At 42.6% G+C, this 19,404-nt stretch overlaps 1 pseudogene; it reads left to right on the top strand.

Annotated features, from left to right (window-relative positions):
- Positions 1,044 to 6,150, top strand: LOC109227848 (annotated as a pseudogene).

Here is a 19,404-nt window from a genome sequence, read left to right as displayed (position 1 = left end):
GTTTCTTATCATTTTACTCTAAGAAACACGGGGACTATCTGTACACGACTAAAATCAGAGAGCCCGATTTATGGTTATTGCGACATCCCGTGGCTTCACCTGGAGGGCCCCTGGAAAAGTTCGAGGTTCAACCCCGAGGGTTCCTTAGCTCGACCTCGGGGCAGCACAAATTGGTGGCTACCTTGGGCAAGCGGGAGGTTCCCAAGGCACGTGACCAAAGCTGACAGTACCTGCAAGAGTAGTACTAGTCTGTACCAGGCTAGTAAAATAGTTGTACCAGCTACATTTCTTTGTAATAATTACGCATGTACCATGTTGGGATTTCCCCTCCTATATAAAGGGAACTCTTATCACTTTGTAAAGTTATATGAGATTCAATACAAGTAAAAGAACATTCTCTGCTTTCAAACTTAAACATATTCTCCTTTGATCTTATTACTTACATTTATTGCTTGCATATATTGTGTTTTATTAATTGTTCTTCATTTATTACTCCTTATTGATAATAAAGGGCCCTCATCAAGGCCCTTAGAATATTTAGTTCTCCATCAACTGCTCAGAGCCCAACACCTGGATCGACCTCGAGGCCCCGTATAAGCCAGCTCGAGGCCCTGATTCTCAGCCACTCGGTTTGCTTGATACACCATCTTCAGGCTCTTACCTCATTTTCTAGTCTTACACTTAGCATCTATTGCTTAAACAAATAGCATAAAAATAAATCACGTATTTTTAGAACCACAAAATTAAATCTAATTGTAATTACCATTTTCACGATAAACAAGTAGTGAGCGACTTTCCGGATGTGTTTCCTGCAGACATGCCGGGCATGCCACCGGACAGGGATATTGACTTTGTATTGATTTGGTGACAGGAACTCAGCCATTTCTATTCCATCGTATCGTATGGCACTAGCGGAGTTGAAGGAGTTGAAGGAGCAGCTTCAGGAACTCCTTGATAAGGGGTTTATTCGGCGTAGTGTGTCGCCTTGGGGTGCGCCTATTCTATTTGTGAAGAAGAAGGATGGCACGATGAGGACATGCATTGATTACAGGCAGTTGAACAAAGTTACAGTCAAGAACAAGTATCCTTTTCCTCGTATTGATGATTTGTTTGACCAGCTTCATGGTTCTCCAAGATTTATCTCCGATCAGGGTATCACCAGTTGAAGATCAGGGACTCGGATATTCCTAAGACGGCTTTCAGGACCCGATATGGTCATTATGAGTTCCTTGTGATGTCTTTTGGGCTGGCCAATGCCCCAGCAGCATTTATGCATTTGATGAACAACGTGTTTCGGCCTTACCTCGACTCGTTTGTTATTGTATTCATTGATGATATTCTGGTATACTCCTGTAGTCAGGAGGAGCACGCCGAGCATTTGAGAGTTGTATTGCAGCGGTTGAGGGATGAGAAACTTTATGCAAAGTTCTCTAAGTGTGAGTTTTGGCTTAGTTCAGTGGCTTTTTTAGGGCACATGGTGTCCAGTGAGGGTATCCAGGTTGATCTGAAGAAGATAAAGGCGGTTCACAGTTGGCCCAGGCCGTCCTCGGCCACAGAGATTCGCAGCTTTCTTGGTTTGGCGGGTTATTACCGTTGATTCGTTCAGGGATTTTCATCTATTGCATCACCCTTGACCAAATTGACTCAAAAGGGTGCTCCATTCAGGTGGTCGGATGAGTGTGAGGCGAGCTTCCAGAAGCTCAAGGCTGCCTTGACCACAGCTCCAGTATTAGTTTTGTCATCAGCTTCAGGTTCATATACAGTATATTGTGATGCTTCTAGAGTTGGTATTGGGTGTGTGCTGATGTAGGAGGGTAGAGCGATTGCTTATGCTTCTCGTCAGTTGAAGCCCCATGAGAAGAACTACCCTGTTCATGTTTTGGAGTTGGCTTCCATTGTTCACGCATTGAAGATTTAGAGGCATCTATGGTGTATCTTGTGAGGTGATTACTGATCATTGTAGCCTCCAACACTTGTTCAAGCAGAAAGATCCCAATTCGAGGCAGCGGAGATGGTTAGAGCTGCTAAAGGATTATGATATCACTATTTTGTAGCATACAAGGAAGGCCAATGTAGTGGCCGATGCCTTGAGTAGGAAGGCGGTGAGTATGGGCAGTTTGGCGTATATTCCTGTTGGGGAGAGACTAAGGGTGTCTAACGGGTGGACCGAGCCGGGCTGGGTAGGAAAATTTAGGAACCGTACGGGTTGCGGTCTGGGCCGGTTACGGGTTGGGACTTACCGATTTTAACGGGTTCGGATTCATCTAGGTAAAAAAATGAACCGTAAGGGTTACGGGTACAAGGGGCAGGGCCGGGCCGGGTTAGTGTAATTTTTAATTTTTTTTTGTATTTTTTTTTGTATAACTATTGTAAGTTATATTAATATAAAGTAAAAATATAAAGAATACAATGAAGATGGGGAAAAATTGCACTTATATAGTGCAAGTGCTACATTTATTTCAAAATTCAAACTTACAAAGTGAAAGGTTTACATTTAACAACAAGTAAATTAACGAAAAAAGAGTAAATTCAAAGGCCCCATTATTAAAATAATAAAAAAAAATTAAGTTAGTCGTTATACCAGTCTGGGCCGGTCCAGTCCTGGACGGTTAACCGGTTGAACAGTAAAAACGTTGATCGGGTTTGACCGGTCCGGTTAACCGGTAGGGATTAAGTAGATGGACCAACCCCCTTACCCCTTTAACACAGCCCTACCCGGCCCCCTTCTACCGGTCCGGGCTGGTTTCGATTTTAACCGGTCTGGGCCGGTCCGGAAACGGGATGACCCGGCTCGTTAGACACCCATAGGAGAGACCTCTTGCAGTTGATGTTCAGGCCTTAGCCAATCAGTTCATGAGGTTGGATATTTCGGAGCCTAGTCGGATCTTAGCTTGTGTGGTTTCTCGGTCTTCCTTGTTCGATCGCATCAGAGAGCGCCAGTATTATGATCCTCATTTGCTTGTCCTCAAGGACAGAGTTCAACACGACTATGCTAGAGATGTGACTATTGGTGATGATGGGATATTGAGGATGCATGACCGGATATGTGTGCCCAATGTAGATGGGCTTCGGGAGTTGATTCTAGAGGAGACTCATAGCTCGCAGTATTCCATCCATCCGGGTGCCGCGAAGATGTATCAGGATTTGAGATAGCACTTCTGGTGGAGGAGAATGAAGAAAGACATAGTGGGATTTGTAGCTCGGTGTCTCAATTGTCAGCAGGTGAAATATGAGCATCAGAGACCGGGCGGCTTGCATCAGCAGATAGATATTCCAGAGTAGAAGTGGGAGCGGATCCCTATGGATTTCGTAGTTGAATTCCCACGGGCCTTGAGGAAGTTAAATGCTATTTGGGTGATTGTGGATCGGCTCACCAAGTCCGCGCACTTCATTCCTGTGTGTACTACCTATTCTTCAGAGCGGTTAGCAGAGATTTATATCTGAGAGATTGTTCGCCTGCATGGTGTCCTAATTTCCATCATTTCAAATAGAGGTACTCAGTTTACATCGCAGTTTTGGAGGGTCGTGCAGTGAGAGTTGGGTACTCAGGTTGAGATAAGCACAGCTTTTCACCCTCAGACGGACAGGTAGTACGAGCGCACTATTTAGATATTGGAGGACATGTTGCACGCTTGTGTCATAGATTTTGGGGGCTCATGGGACCAGTATCCATTGCGCGCGGAGTTGGCATATAACAACAGCTATCGGTCGAGTATTCAGATGGCTCCATATGAGGCTTTATATTGGAGACGGTGTAGATCTCCAGTAGGATGGTTCGAGCCGAGCGAGGCCAGGCTTTTGTGAACAGACTTGGTGCAGGATGCTTTGGAAAAGGTGAAAGTGATTCAGGAGCGGCTTTGTACAGCGCGGTCGAGACAAAAGAGTTATGCTGATAGGAAGGTTCGTGATGTGTCTTAAATGGTTAGGGAGAAGGTTTTACTGAAGGTTTCTCGCATGAAGGGTGTTATGAGATTTGGGAAGAAAGGTAAATTGAGTCCTCGATTCATTGGGCCTTTTGAGGTGCTTCGGAGGATTGGGGAGGTGGCTTATGAGCTGGCTTTTCCACCTAGCTTGTCGAGTGTGCATCTGGTATTTCATGTTTCTATGCTCCGGAAGTATATTGGCGATCCGTCTCATGTTTTGGATTTCAGCATGGTTCAGTTAGACGGTGATTTGACTTATGATGTGCAGCTAGTGGCTATTTTGGAGTGCCAGATTCGAAAGTTGATATCAAAGAAGATAGCTTCAGTGAAAGTGCCGTGGAGAGGTCAGCTCGTGGAGGAGGCTACTTGGGAGACCGAGCGGGAGATGCGGAGCAGATATGCACACATGTTTGAGACTTCGGGTATGTTTATTGACTCATTTGAGGACCAACGTTTGTTTAAGAGGGGGAGGATGTAACGACCCGGCCAGTCGTTTCAAGAGTTACAACCTTGTTTTCCCCTTTTCTGCTTCTTTATGTGTTATTCAGCTGTATCTCATCATATCGTGTTGGTTGTTCTGTGTTCGGAGTGGTCTTGGAGTGAAATGAGACACTTAGTCTCTAATTTAGGAGCTTAAGTTGGAAAAGTCAACTGGATGTTGACTTATGTGTAGAAGGTCTCGGATGTGAATTCTGATGGTTCGGATAGCTTTGTTAGGTGATTTTGGACTTAGGAGTGTGTTCGGAAGGTGATCTGAAGGTCCGTGGTAGATTTAGGCTTGAATTGGCGAAATTGGAAATTTAGCATTTTCCCGTCGGCAGTGGAAATCTTGATATCAGGGTTGGAATGGAATTCCAGAAATTGGAGTATGTCTGTTGTGCCATTTGTGATGTGTGTCAAAAATTTTAGGTCATTCGAATGAGGTTTGACAGGTTTTTGCATCGTTTGCAGAATTCGAAAGTTTGGAAATCCTTAGGCTTGAATCCGAGGGTGATTTGGTGTTTTGATGTTGTTTTAAGTGTTCTGAAGGTTGGAATAAGTTTGAATGGTGATATGTGACTTGTTCGTATGTTTGGTTGAGGTCCCGTGGGCCTCGGGTTGAATTTGGGTGGTTGACGAAAAGTTTGGCATTTAGTTAATGCAGCAGATTTTTGCTGCTTCTATCATATCCGCACCTGCGGATAGGGGACCGCAGGTGCGAGAGGGAGGCCACAGATGCGGAGAATTGAAAGCTGAGGCAAATCCGCAGGTACGCACAGAGGACCGCACCTGCAAAATCGCAGGAGCGGAAAATGACCGCAGAAATGGGTTCTGGGATTTTAAGTGAGGACCGCACCTGCGATGGATTTTCCGTAGGTGCAGCGTCGCAGATGCGGCTAAGAGACTGCAGATGCGGAAGTGCTGGGCAGAAAGTATATAAGTTTCCCTTCGCGAATTTCTGCCATTTCTTACCATTTTTGAACGAGTTGGAGCTTGGGAGCTGTGATTTCAAGAGGGAAACAAGTGTTTTCTGTGAGGTAAGCTACTTGGGCCTTGTATCTTGTGTTTATGGCTATTATTCCATTTGTTTTATCATGATATTAGTGGGAAAATTAGGGAAGAAATAGGGAGATTAGGGCTTGAAATTGGAGAGTTTAAATTGGGGATTTGAGGGGCCATTTGAGGCCCGTTTTTGATGATTTTGGTATGTATAGACTCGTGAAATGATAAGGATTCCAGTGTTATGATTTTTATCATATTCTAAGACGTGGACCCGAGGGTCGGGTTTGGCCAATTTCGGGAATTTTGATTTAATTTGATTATTTTCGCGTGGACTTTTTTCCTTTAGCATGTATTGATGATATGATTATGATTTTGGATAGATTCAAGGCAATTTGAGGCCAAGTCAAGCGGCAAGGGCATCGCGAAGTAGATTTCCATCCGGTTTGAGGTAAGTAACAATTGTAAATCTAGACCTGAGGGTATGAAACCCTGGAATTTCGTACTATTTTGATAATGAGGTTATGCACATGCTAGGTGACGGGCGTTGTGGGCGTGCACCAGTATGGATTGTGACTTGGTCCGTCCCGTGGCAACTGTAGAGTTGCATATTTTGATAAACTCTATATGATATCTATGTGTTTTAGAAATGATTGTGTTAACTTGGCTGAATGCCATGGTTGGGGCCTTTGTGCCATATTGTTTGGACCCTCAGGGGTATTTTACTGTTATCCTCACATTGTTTTGATAGAAAGCATTATCCTCGGTCATGGTTTATACCTGTTTATTGTTTAATGTTGTTCATCACTCTATTTTTAATATATGAAAGTTGTTTTGGGCCGAGTTCCCTGAGTTTGTACTGAAATTCCCGAGTGGCTTGTGAGGTTTATGAGTGAGTGAGGCCAAGGGCCGGATTGTGAGGATAGTTCGGGATTGGGCTGCGTGCCACAGCGATATGTTGGATCGGGCTGCACGCCGCAACGATATAGCGCTTGGGCAGTAGGAGCTCCTCCGGAGTCTGCACAACCCCAGTGAGCGCAGTCGACTATATATTTATGGATTGGGCTGCACACCACAGCGGTTATTATAAGGTACCTATTGAGCATGAGTGCTGAATGTGAATGCTAATTGATGAGAATTGAGTCACGAGTGACTAAGAGGCGTACCCGAGGGGCTATATATATATAGGAATGATACTTTGCTCGAGGGGCTTGTTTTATGAAATTACTATTTTCACTCTTCTTTTATACTGAGCCTCTATTGAATATGTTGAACAAATGTTTTAAACAACTTTCTTTGAAATTGGAGTTTTTGCTAGATGTTCAGAATTTAATTACTGATTTGATCTTGTTATTCCCATTGAGGTCTTTATGTTATGGGATGTATATGATTTTAAATGCTCATCACCGCACTCAGCCTTTATTTATAATTGTTACTTACTGAGTTGGCGTACTCACATTACTCCCTGCACCTTGTGTGCAGATCCAGGTGTCAGGGCATCCGAGTGAGAGTTGTTCCTTTCTTTCAGAGCATTTTCGGAGTTAGCGTAGCTGCATGGCGTCCGCAGCCCTGCCTTTCTCCTTCCTATCTTTTAGTATTTGTTTTTATCAGACTCATCTTGTATTGAGTAGACAGTATCAGATTGTATTTTAGTGGCTCATGACTAGTGACACTGGGATCGGGCAGTGTTTGATGTTTTGCATATTTTTTCGCTTGTTTTGAAATGTTTAAACGGAGGATTTGTGGTAATATATGATGAGTAAATGAATTAAGAAAAGAATACCTTTTATGTTATAAAAGTCGATTCGGCTAGCCTACTACTGCAATAGGCGTCATCACGGCCGGGGTGGTTTGGGGTCGTGACAATAACTTACAGAAACAATCAGCTCTCTTGTTTTGATGGGTTTAATCACGAGGACTTACCTATTCTCGTCACCTTCTCACTCACCTTTTCGTGTCCATACTCCTATATGCCTAAAACCTTGTCACTCTACGATACTTTAGCTTACGACCTACACATATCTATTTATACTACTCACACCCTTCCTTTAACTTGCTAGCACCTGATTTTCTTTCGTGCCTTTTCAGTTGTCTTTAAATGTAAGCATTTACTTTTCCCGGTTATCCTGCCACTTGTTGCATGAATACTTGGCTTATCTTATTGCCCATGAATACTGGAATCTCCTATAACTCATATGATCTCAAGTATCACCTTTGATTTTTTTTTTCTGTTCATTCACTACGATAGGTGCCACTTTCTTATTGAGTGTATAAAATATTTTAGTGAGACTGTTGTTACAAGACCTTTTGCCTTTTTACCACATTCTTCCTTTTTCATTCCATAGTTATCTGAACCACTAAACTCCGACGTAATACCACATCACACCATCTTCCCCCCTTTAAGGGAGTACTAAGATTTAGTGCTACGATGATCTACCTATAAATGTTCTACCTCTTCATCTTTGGCATCTTTTCACATCATCAATGACCCTTACTCACCTTACTATAACCCTTCGATACCAGTGATAACTGAATGATACCTAGTGTAACTTGAACACTTAGTCCCTTAAGCTTAACTCTGCTCACAGTGCTTGCTTTAGGGAAGCGTCTTCCTGAATGAACTTTAAAGATTATTCTTTTGTTGTCCATTCTATTATTGCTAAATACTATCTCCAAAATTCTCACGATGCCTACTATTGTCAAATCTTCCAATCCCTAATTCATGTTCAATTTATCTTCTTCACTAGCCCATACTGATTTCTATTACTTCGGGGGTCTAACATAGCCTTCTGGTAATCACGTTCGAGTCACCAACTCATTTCTCGAAATGAGCGTATGACTTTATGGCATATATAGTTTTATTGTCTCAAGGCTTGTCACCTCTTGTCTTTTCCTTTACTTGAGTATAGACTCTGTAATCTTGTTATATTTTTATTTACCTTTATCAACCATTTATCACATCTTACTCATAATGCTTCATTTACTCCCTTCTTATTCTCCTGCTAATATTTCTGTCTATCACTTTATTCTAAAACTTCAACAAAACATTCTTTCACTTTTAGCTACCCTTGCTTTATCTAACTAGCTCTTCAGATCGCCTAACATTCTCTTTATCCTAGGGTAAATATCTATCCCTTCTAGGATTCCACTACCTATCTTCTAAAAATTCTGAACATTCTAGTATTCATATCTGACTGTACTATTCTAGGGTGCACCATCCGGGTGTCTTACAAGGAGAACTACTACCATGTTTGCACTATCCTTTGGAAATGTTAGCTAACGATAATAATCCAACCTCCATTTCGGGTTACTCTAACCCCAGATGGATCCGCATGTCCCATTCTTCTCTTAAGCTATATATGTTAGCTCCCATAGGGCACATCTCTGTTACTGTTGAAAGTAACTCAGAATGCTTATATTTCTCTGCCAGATGGTAAATACTGATAATGTTCACTAACTGGGTACCTCGCACCTTTCTTCACCTTGCTTCTTTTACTTATTGAAACTTGTATCTATCTTTTGATTCTCTTATTGCTTTTTACCATATGGGTGGATAAATATCCATACCTTAGGTCTCCTTATCAGAAAGCTTACACATCTTAGTACACACATGATCCGCTGAAAACCTTACATTTACTCATCATAAGCATGATACAAAATCTAGTTCCTCTAACTCAACTCTTCCACAGCCACATTCAATCTCTTACCAACTGCCTTTTTGGATGTAGGTATCATTGTATTACGAATAAAATAGAATTTAGGAGTTTGAATTCTTACAACTGAGGTCTACCACACGATCTAGAGTAAGAAAAAAAAGTGATAGTCCTAAATGCCCTGTAGCCTCCTGCTTATAAGTGTGGTGCACAACACACCCATAAACAAGACTCTACTAGACACGGCTTATAGACTCCCTTGGACATAACAGCTCCAATACCAAGTTTGTCATAACCCAAATCAGAGGGCCGCGATGGGCACCCAGTGCCTTACTCAATCGAGTACCAACGTAACGTATCTTTTTTATCGTATCATCATGGGTAAATTGGCCTGAAGGGCCCAAGATATAACCAAAATTAAACCTAAGAGAATAATCGACCTAGGACGACCCAACGTGGTATATTACATGTGACACACAGGCATGTAAGGCCGACATGATCATTTATAAACTCAAAACATAGGCCGACAAGGCCATACAAGTATCCATATACATGACATCTGTTTATAAGCCTCTAAGCGTACATAAATGTCATAAAGGTCGGGACAGGCCCCCGCCATACCAATCAATACATGTTCAAAGCATACTGACCAAATAGGCAACTCCAGAGCTAGTGGAGTTCAACAACACCTTCCGTTGAACTAATAGCCTACTAGGAGGACTGTCAACCTTTCTATCAGGACCTGCAGCATGAAACACAGCGTCCCCAAACAAAAGGGGCGTAAATACAAATAAAGTACCGAGTATGTAATGATTGAAAATTAGTATAAAAGACATGAAAGAAACATGGAGTAAGGAATTCAACCTATAAGTCTGAATAGCTTTGTGAGTCATGAAACATTTATAATGCCATGAATATGCGTATAAATGTCATATCATGCATAGGTATATACATACATAACATCATCAAGCCTCTGAGGTCATCCCATCATATCATCTTAGCCTCTATAGGCGAAATCATCAACGTATACTAGCTGATCAGGTGGTGGTGCATATATAACGCCATAACCTTTCCCCATTCCCCATATACATATAATATACGCATATGTAACGCCACCTGGTCATGGGTCAATGTGCATTTATAAATTAATGCAATGCATATGAAACAAGTCAATAAGATCTCTCGGGATGTCATAAGATCAATATGCCTTCGGTTAATATCATGAAATAAACTTTATCAACGTATGTATTATATGAGACCCATGAATTGACGATATAATAATAGGACACATAGGGAATCTAGAACATAGGCATCCCTAGTACTTATATGAATAAAGTCATTTGTAAAAATTACGCATTTACTCATTTTGTTTGTATCATATGGATCATGTCAAAAGGAAAGAACGGGTAGCCGTAACATACCTTAACTCCTTTGATTCCTCAATACCTTCCAAGCAATTCTTCTAACAACTCAACTCAATCTACTGATGACGTCCAAATCCACTACTAAAAAGTAAATGGACACGGTCGCATGCAATATAATTTACCCAACTATGAGTCGAGGTCGAATCCTATAGAGAAGAATATGTAGGCGATTAGGCATGTAAGAGAATTATCACTTATTATGCTAAGACAAACACATAGATATGTTTTGAGAAAATATTTATAACTAATGTAAACTAACCTAGAAAGCAAATAAAATGAGCATGGATGCATTGGAAATTACACTGAAGTAACGATCCAATATATTTTATGATTTTAAAAATATAAGCGAGTTTATGTTAATTTTCCTCGGGTAATAATTCTATATTAGCTTCATCTAAAGACTAACAAGACTTCGTAATCGAATTATCCCAAAAACAATTAAGAGATTAAGCACATCCGATTATGGCTACAAGTAGTTCAATCCTATTCCTAGGTAGAATCTATAAAGTGAGGGTTAAAGCCTCAAGTTCTTGTTAATTAATCTTTTCCAAGCCCAAATTATCTTTCCCAAAATTAATTTGAAGTGAATGGGCGAGTCCTAGGGTTAGCTAATCCCTTTGGAAACATTAAATAATAAGAATAATTAAATAAACAATAACTCACTTAATAATAAATAAAAATTATTCTATACATAAGCACAACAAGATATTTAATCCACACTTTAAATATGAATATTCCCATAAACAAGATTCAAGTGTTGGAAAAAATACTACACACTTAGATATACAATACAAAGCAAGGAAATGAACATAAATGGGTAAGAAATTCTCAACCAAAAGCTTCAAGTCTTCAAGACCCAAGTGTGTGTGCAAGAACCCTAGCTTCCAAACTTGTCTTCTCTAGTCTAAGGACTGAAAATTAAGCTAGAGGTTTGCCAAAGGTATTTTACAAATGAGTTAGGTCGTGTATTAAATGGTTTGGGGATCAAAACGTGAAATTCCATTTCTGCCCAGAATTTGCCCAGAAAATAAGCTATGTTATCGCGTACAGACAACCGCATTTGCGGTGAATAACTTCTCCAATGATACGTGATCTTTTACAGTGTCCCGCGTTCGCGTAGCTTAATTGACCAGCCGTTGACGAGGCTTTCTTCTTTGCGTTCGCACAACTCCAACCGTGTTCGCACAACTTCACTCTGCTGAACTTATGCGATCGCATGGATTTCTATGTGATCGCATAGAGCATTCACTGGCAACAGTTAAATTTTGTCATTTTACATGTTTTGACTTGGTTTCTTCTGTATCTTCTCCAAATCATGTGATACCTGAAATATGCCAATAAACCTCAGAAAGTGCCTTAGTTTCTTAATAAAATTATACAAAATCCTAAGTATTAAGAAGAGATAAGTTGGTAATCAAACCCCCAAACTTTAAATTATTGCTTGTCCTCAAGCAATTCAATAAACTAAGAACATCCTTTAATAAGATCAACAATTAAGCTCAATGGCATACCAAACATCATTTCATGTCAAAAAGGTTCAAATTAAACACAATCCAGTGACTTTGGTTGGTACCAACAATTAATCCAAAGCACATGAATCACCAACTTATCACAAATTTTATTTCAATTCCAATGCTCAAACACTACACTAATCAAAGTAGCAACCTAGTCATGACACTAAAGCTTCAAAATTTGCCTCATTATCACCAATAATTTTCTTTTGTTCATTCCTCCCGATTGGAGATTGCATTAAGTTCACAACTCAAAATTTCATGTGCCCTCACATTTAAGAGAGACTCCCAACTTATAAATTGCAATTTAAACACAAATGGGATATCAAATGGAAAGAATTAACTCTCTCTCACAAAGATGTTCAAATGCACACAAGTAGTACCATATGCTTGCCCTTCATGTATTTCTCCACTAATATAGACAAACATGGCTCAAAATCAATTAGGTTAATGGGTTGTAGTTTAGGCTTTTGGTTAAGGTAGGGCGCAATTTGGTTAGAGTGACTCAAAACCACCCTAAGCACTATTATTTTTCAACAATCAAAGTATACTTCCTTCAAGAACTTTTCCACCCTTTGTTCATTTTTCATTTCATCACCTAGTCTTCTAATTATTCACAATTCCCTTTTTTGTTTTTTTTTTCTCTCTCTTTTTCGATATATACTTTTCACCTTTTAAGCAACTTCCACATCACAACTTGTACACGGTAAAAATCAGAGGACTTGATTTTATGATCACTAGGGCGCCTCGAAGAGATCACCCCCGGAAGGCTCGAAGTCTAGCTCGGAGTTCGCCCCTAAGGGTTCATAATGATCGACCTCGAGGAAATACAAACCAGCGGCTACGACACACTAGAGGGAAGTTCCCAAGGCATATATTAAAGCTGACCTAGCCTACTAGGCTAGTTCAAGCCCGTACAGTGGCATTAAATGGCTATGCCAACCTCATGTCCTTTTATAAAATACATTTTGTACCATGTTAAGATTCCCCTCATCTATAAAGGGGACCCTTGTCATTTTATAATGACACACAATATAAAACACACTACATTCAATACAAGAACATTCTCTGCTCTCTAGCTTAAACACATTCTCTTGGTTTTATTATTTACATTTATTGCTTATATTCACTGTGTTCTATTAATTGTTCATCATTTATTGCTCATTATGGATCATAAAGAGTTGCCATCGCAGCTCTCATAACTGTTAATCCTTCATCGACTGCCCTTAGCTGGGCATCCGACTCGACCTCGAGGCCCCGTATGCGTAAGCTCGAGGCCTCGATTCCCAGCTATTTGGTTTGATTATTACATTGTCTACAAGCTATCATCTTACTTTCTAATCCTTCACTTAGCATCTATTGCCTAACAACTAGCATAAGAACAGATCACGTATTTTTGGAACCACAAAATCAAATCTAATTGTCATTACTATTTTCAAGGTAAACAGTTTGGCACCCTCCGTGGGGCTAAAAATATTAGTGATTGTTTTCTTGCTGGTTTACTACATAACGCAAGTTATCTTTCACACTTTTTCTTGTCCAAGATCTTTGATTTCAAGTCAAAATGTCTAACTCGGTAAACGCACATGAAAACAACAATCTTGAGGACCATGGAGAAAATGGTGTAGCTGTTCCAGGTATTAGTTTACCACCATGAAACCCCGAGGATGCACCAGAACCAACTCCCGTGGATGTGGTCTCGCATGATGCACAACACGTCAAAATAAGCTCCCACTCCAACAGGAGCATACACCAAGAAGATCAACAAGAAGCTCAAAAAACCCAGGCTCAGGCAGAACAAGGGGTTAGCCTTCACATCATCTTTCGAGATGTTACAAGCACAACAGCTGGAGATGGCTCAGCTGCAAAGCCACTAGAAAACTCCCAGCATGGTAGAACCGGAAATGGCTCCCCGAGCCGAGTAGGTACCAGAAAGATCAAGCAACAACGGGTCGACAGCCGACCCCTCCATCAAAAAGATGCTCGAGGACCTCACAAAGAGGATCGAGTCAGGCGAGAAGAAGATAGAAGCCAACGACAAGAAGGTAGAGACCTACAATTCTAGGGTCGATCAAATTCCGGGTGCACCCCCGATCCTGGATGGTGTAGATTCAAAGAACTTTGCACAAAAGTCGTTCCCACAGGATGCAGCCCCAAAACCCATTCCAAAGAAGTTCAGAATTGTGACCTTCCGAAGTACAACGGAACCTTGGACCCCAACGAGCACGTCATTGCTTACACTTGTGCAGTGAAGGGCAATAACCTAAAGGACGACGAGATCGAATCCGTCCTACTAAAAAAGTTCGGAGAGACGCTTTCAAAAGGGGAGATGATGTGGTATCAAAACCTAGCCCCAAACTCGATAGACTCGTTTGCCATGCTGGCAGATTCCTTCATAAAGGCGCATGTTGGTGCCATCAAGGTAGCTACAAGGAAATCCGACGTTTTCAAATGGAACGAATGGAACTACCACCAGTCTTCGACAATTGGGAAGTGCAAGCCTTAACTCAAGGTTTGAACGAGCGAAGCTCGGTAGCTTCGAAATAGCTGAAGCAGAACTTAGTCGAATATCCAGTCGTGACTTGGTCGGACGTCAACAATCGATACCAATCAAAGATCAGGGTCGAAGATGACCAACTAGGAGCCCCCTCAGGCTCGGTATATCCTAGCACGCTTCCGAAAAAGGAGCCAAAGCCAAACAAAGAAAGATACCAACCATACACTGAAGATAGAAGAAATGCCCCGAGGCGCAACATACCCCGCAACGACCGAAGGCTGGATCGAAGCCAGAATCCTCTGGGACTTGTTAGTAGAGCTAGATTCGATGGGCACACAGGGCCGACGGAGGCACCCCGCTTGTCGGAATACAATCGACATTTCAAACATCGTATTCTCCATCGGTAAAATCAGAGACACCAGGTGGCCAAGGCCTGTACAATCAGATCCTTCGCAAAGGAACCATAACTTAGTGTGTGAATTTCACAACACACACGGTCATAGGACCGATGATTGCCGACAACTCCGGGAAGTAGCCCGACTACTCAGCAAAGGTCACCTCCGAGAATTCCTCAGCGACCGAGCCAAAAATCAGTTCCGGGGAAGAGAGGCGACCAAGAAGAGTGAAACAGACGAGCCACAACATGTCATCCACATGATCTTCGGAGGTATTGATGCTCCATAGGAACCCATGGTCAGGAGAACAAAAATATCCATCACCAGGGAAAAGCGAACTCGAGGTTACATACCCGAAGACGCCCTAACATTCAGCGACGAAGATATCGAGGCTCTATCTCAGCCCCATAATGATGCATTGGTAATTTATTTTCTTGTAAATACATTTCAAATTAAGCGTGTGCTTGTGGATCCAGGTAGCTCGGCCAACATCATCAGGTCGAGGGTGGTGGAGCAGCTCGGACTGCTCGACCAGATCGTGCCCGCCTCTCGAATCCTCAGCGGATTCAACTTGGCAAGCGAAATAACAAAAGGGGAAATCACCCTCCCGGTTAACGTGGCTGGCACAACCCAAAATGTCAAGTTTCATGTCATCGAGAGGGACATGAGAAACAACACCTTGCTCATAAGGCCGTGGATACACTGCATGAGAGCAGTACCATCCATCCTCCATCAAATGATGAAATTTCCGACAAAGGATGGGATAAAAACTGTCTACGAGGAACAGCATGCATCAAAAGAGATGTTTGCGGTGCACGATGTGGCACCGATGCCAATACCTCCACCATCGAAGGAGCCAAAGGATAAGCAAACAGTAAAATAGCAATAACAAGCTATATTCTCAGCTACACCCGACTAATCTAGCAAAGGACCGTGTCGTGTCCTAAAAGCAAATGTTCGAAGAACATCGAGGCTCAAGGCATCGGCACTAAGGCATAATCATCTCCCTTTTTAGTTACATTTCACACTAACCTGTGTGCAGGTATCCGATCGAAACAGCCGAAGCGCTTTCCAACTTGAAGGCCTTAGGTTCTAAAAGCATACGTTGCACTCTTTTCCTTCGACCGGGTTTCTATCCCAAGAAGGGTTTTACCGGCAAGGTTTTTAACGAGGCAACATCTATATGCTACCTAAGGAAGACTCAACATGTATTCAAGGCTTCTCTTCAAATTAACCTTGAATACTAGGGGGCATCGCCCCGGAAGGTCACCTCCTTGGAGAGCCAAGATGTGCTAAATAGGGTCTCGATAGGAAAATGATGTACCGGGCCAAACGGTCGAACGAACCGTGTCCGTATAGAATAATCGAGCCCTTAACAACAAAAACGTGTATACTTGTACCAAGTAATCAAAGAATACTTTCCCCTCCATCAAAGCATTTCGCGTTTCAAAGAAGTTCACTATTTCTTACAAAAACGGCACTCGGGGACTGTCGTCAAAAACTCGAAGCCGTTTGACCTCCGGGTCGGAAGCTTCGAAATTGTAAGCCCTCAATGAGGCAACTTCAAGTCTACAAAATGGATCCAGGGCCAAAAAACGTCCCGAACACTCAGGGATTGGCGTCGAAAACTCGAAGCCGTCTGACCTCCGGGTGGGAAGCTTCGAACTTGTAAGCCCTCAATAAGGCAACATCAAGTCTACAAAAGCGACTCTAGAACCAAGAAAACTTTCAATGTCTCGGGGACTGTCGCCAATTGCCATCCCATCGACTTATCAAAAACCCGAGGCCATAAGACCCCATGTGGGCAACGTCGGTCTCGTAAGACCTATATAAGGCAACAACAATATCTGTAAGACCTCAAGCAAGGCATGAACTATACTTGTACCAAGTAAAAATATCGGTAAGACCTCAAGCAAGGCATGAACTATAATTGTACCAAGTAACCAAAACTGTAAGACCTCAAGCAAGGCATGAACCAAGTAACCAAAACTGTAAGACCTCAAACAAGGCATGAACCATACTTGTACCAAGTAACCAAAACTGTAAGACCTCAAAGTAAGGCATGTAAAAATTTATAAGACCTTACAAAAGGCATAATCTCAATCTTAAAGTTAAGGCTATATATCGAACTTATAAGACCCCTAATAAGGCATACCCTCAATATAGACGCCGAAAACTACTTCACTCGGGGACTGAAAGGCTCCGGCCAAACACAATGACTACGGTCACAAGGCTATGCCAGCCAAACTAATGCGGCTCGGGGATGCTCGACCATCGTTATAAAATCGCAGGCCTTCAATTACTTCGAAAGTACTTCGAAAAGAACCGGTTAAACAAGGCTACCCTCGACATAGGCAAAAGAGCTTCGACCATGTCAGCTCCAAACTATAGGCTTCGAAACACTCAGCCACCGAACAAAACCTCCCGAGGTGCTCGTTCATCGCCACATAATGACTCACAATCGAGGTTTTTATCGAATCGTCAAAGAGTCAGGCAAATACAATTTCAAAAAAAGTTCGTAACGAGGGAAAAATGAAGCCTATATTAGAGGTCGTACCGACCGAATGCGTAAGAGCCACTGCCTCCAGTACATATAAAAGGTCGTACCGACCTAACGCGTAAGAGCCACTGCCGCCAGCCCATATAAAAGGTCGTACCGACCCAATGCGTAAGAGCCACTGACGCCAGCCCATAAAAAAGGTCATACCGACCTAACGCGTAAGAGCCTAAGGGCCAGCTTTAAAATTCAAAACTTAAGGGTCAATGAGCTCGAGTCGAAACCTAACTCGGAGACTGAACTCAAAACAGCTAACCGAATATGCCTAAGAGCAAAAGCATAAGAGCTTAAACGCCGGCTTATACTAAAAGGTCGTACCGACCCAATGCGTAAGAGCCACTATCGCCAGCCCATATAAAAGGCCGTACCGACCCAATGCATAAGAGCCTAAGGGCCAGCTTAAAATTTAAAACATGAAGATCAATAAACTAAAGTCAAAACCCGACTTGAAGATCGAACCTAAACATAGTCAAGAATGCCTAAAGACAAACGCGCAAGAGCCTACGGGCCAGCCTGGCAAGTCTCGGGGCCTTTTTGAAAGCCTATGGGTTTTTTACCCCAACGCCCAATTTATCCGGCCAATCATTGACAAAGCGTCAAAATTCAAACCAAAGAAAGACGTGCACATGCGAAGAAGAATGGAACCAAAAGTTTTCCTTCTATAATTACATAAGGCTTCACTTACAAAGTCTTCTAGGAAGAGCATACACAAGATTGAAAAGAAAAAAGCCTAAGCCTACGTCCCCCTCGAGGACTATGGCTCGGTCGGCCTCCCTCTCGCTATCTTCGGCATCGGACAGAAGGAACTTAGCATTATATTCGTCCGCCTTTGCCTGCTTTATCTCTTTCGAGAGGTAAAAGCCCCTAGCGTGGATCTCCTTGAGTGTTTCCCTTCGAGATTTGCACCGAGCATGCTCCTTGCTTCTGCTCGCACGGCCAATAGCCTCTCTCAGCTTAGCTCAGGCATCGGCAGCGTCCTTCAAATAGGCGTCCACTTTCTTATCAGTCTTAGTTCGGATCGCTTCGACTTCAGCCCGAGCATCCACAACTTCGGCCTTCATCTTGAGAAGCTCAGACTCCAGCCCTGTAATCATGTCCGTTCGGACCGAGCTATTCTCATGAGCATTGCAAAGTTGCACTTCGAGGGCGGAAGCCTTGGCCAAAGCATCCTTCTTAGCCGCAACCTGGGCATACACCCGAGCCTTTAGCTCATTGCACTCACACTTGGCTTGCCCAACTTTGCTCCAAAGGTGTTCCAGGTCCTCCGTCTTTTTCTGCAACTAAAGAAAATGAAACATTAGCCTCAGAAGATAGAAGAAGAAACACGCACTCCCTTGGAACAAAAATTACCTGCTCCTCGAGGTAGCTTTCATAGTCTAGACTTCGACTTGCCTCATACCGCAAGTGTGCCAACTCTTCTTCTCTCTCATCACAAAGAAGCCTGAGGGATTTCTCCCTATCCATACCTTTTCACAGCCTGGCCTCACGACGAAGCAGCTCAGACTTGAGCTTGTTAAAAGCCTATGAAGGAGAAACTCGATAAGAGAGAAGAAATTGCAAAAGCTAATGAACCGAAACAATCAGCCAAAACTCACCACAGAGTAGAGCTGCTGAGCTTCCTCAAAACTCAAGCGCATATCTACTAGTCTGGCTCCATCAACCCCAGTAAAACCGCTCCCGGTTGGGATACGGTCGCTCAATATATGCGGCCCCTGCCTTCGAGCATCCCTCGAAGTACCTTCGATGGGAGAAGAAGTCGGCGGCAGAGAACCCTCGTTCCTCGAGGTACCTTCGATGGGAAAAGAAGATGGCAGCGGAGGAGGGACCATTTTTCCAAAGCCGAAGATCTCGGGAGCTGCAGGCTTGGCTGATGCATCCTCTCTGAGCCTCTGGGCTGGACTCATCCTGCTATAAGCATCGTCGCCCTGCGAGGGCCCTTTTTGCTTATCATTACTATTCCTCGGC

The sequence above is a fragment of the Nicotiana attenuata genome, chromosome 6 (genome assembly GCF_001879085.1).
Source record: "Nicotiana attenuata strain UT chromosome 6, NIATTr2, whole genome shotgun sequence".
NCBI lineage: Eukaryota > Viridiplantae > Streptophyta > Magnoliopsida > Solanales > Solanaceae > Nicotiana > Nicotiana attenuata.
This window is presented reverse-complemented; position numbering and strand designations above follow the sequence as displayed.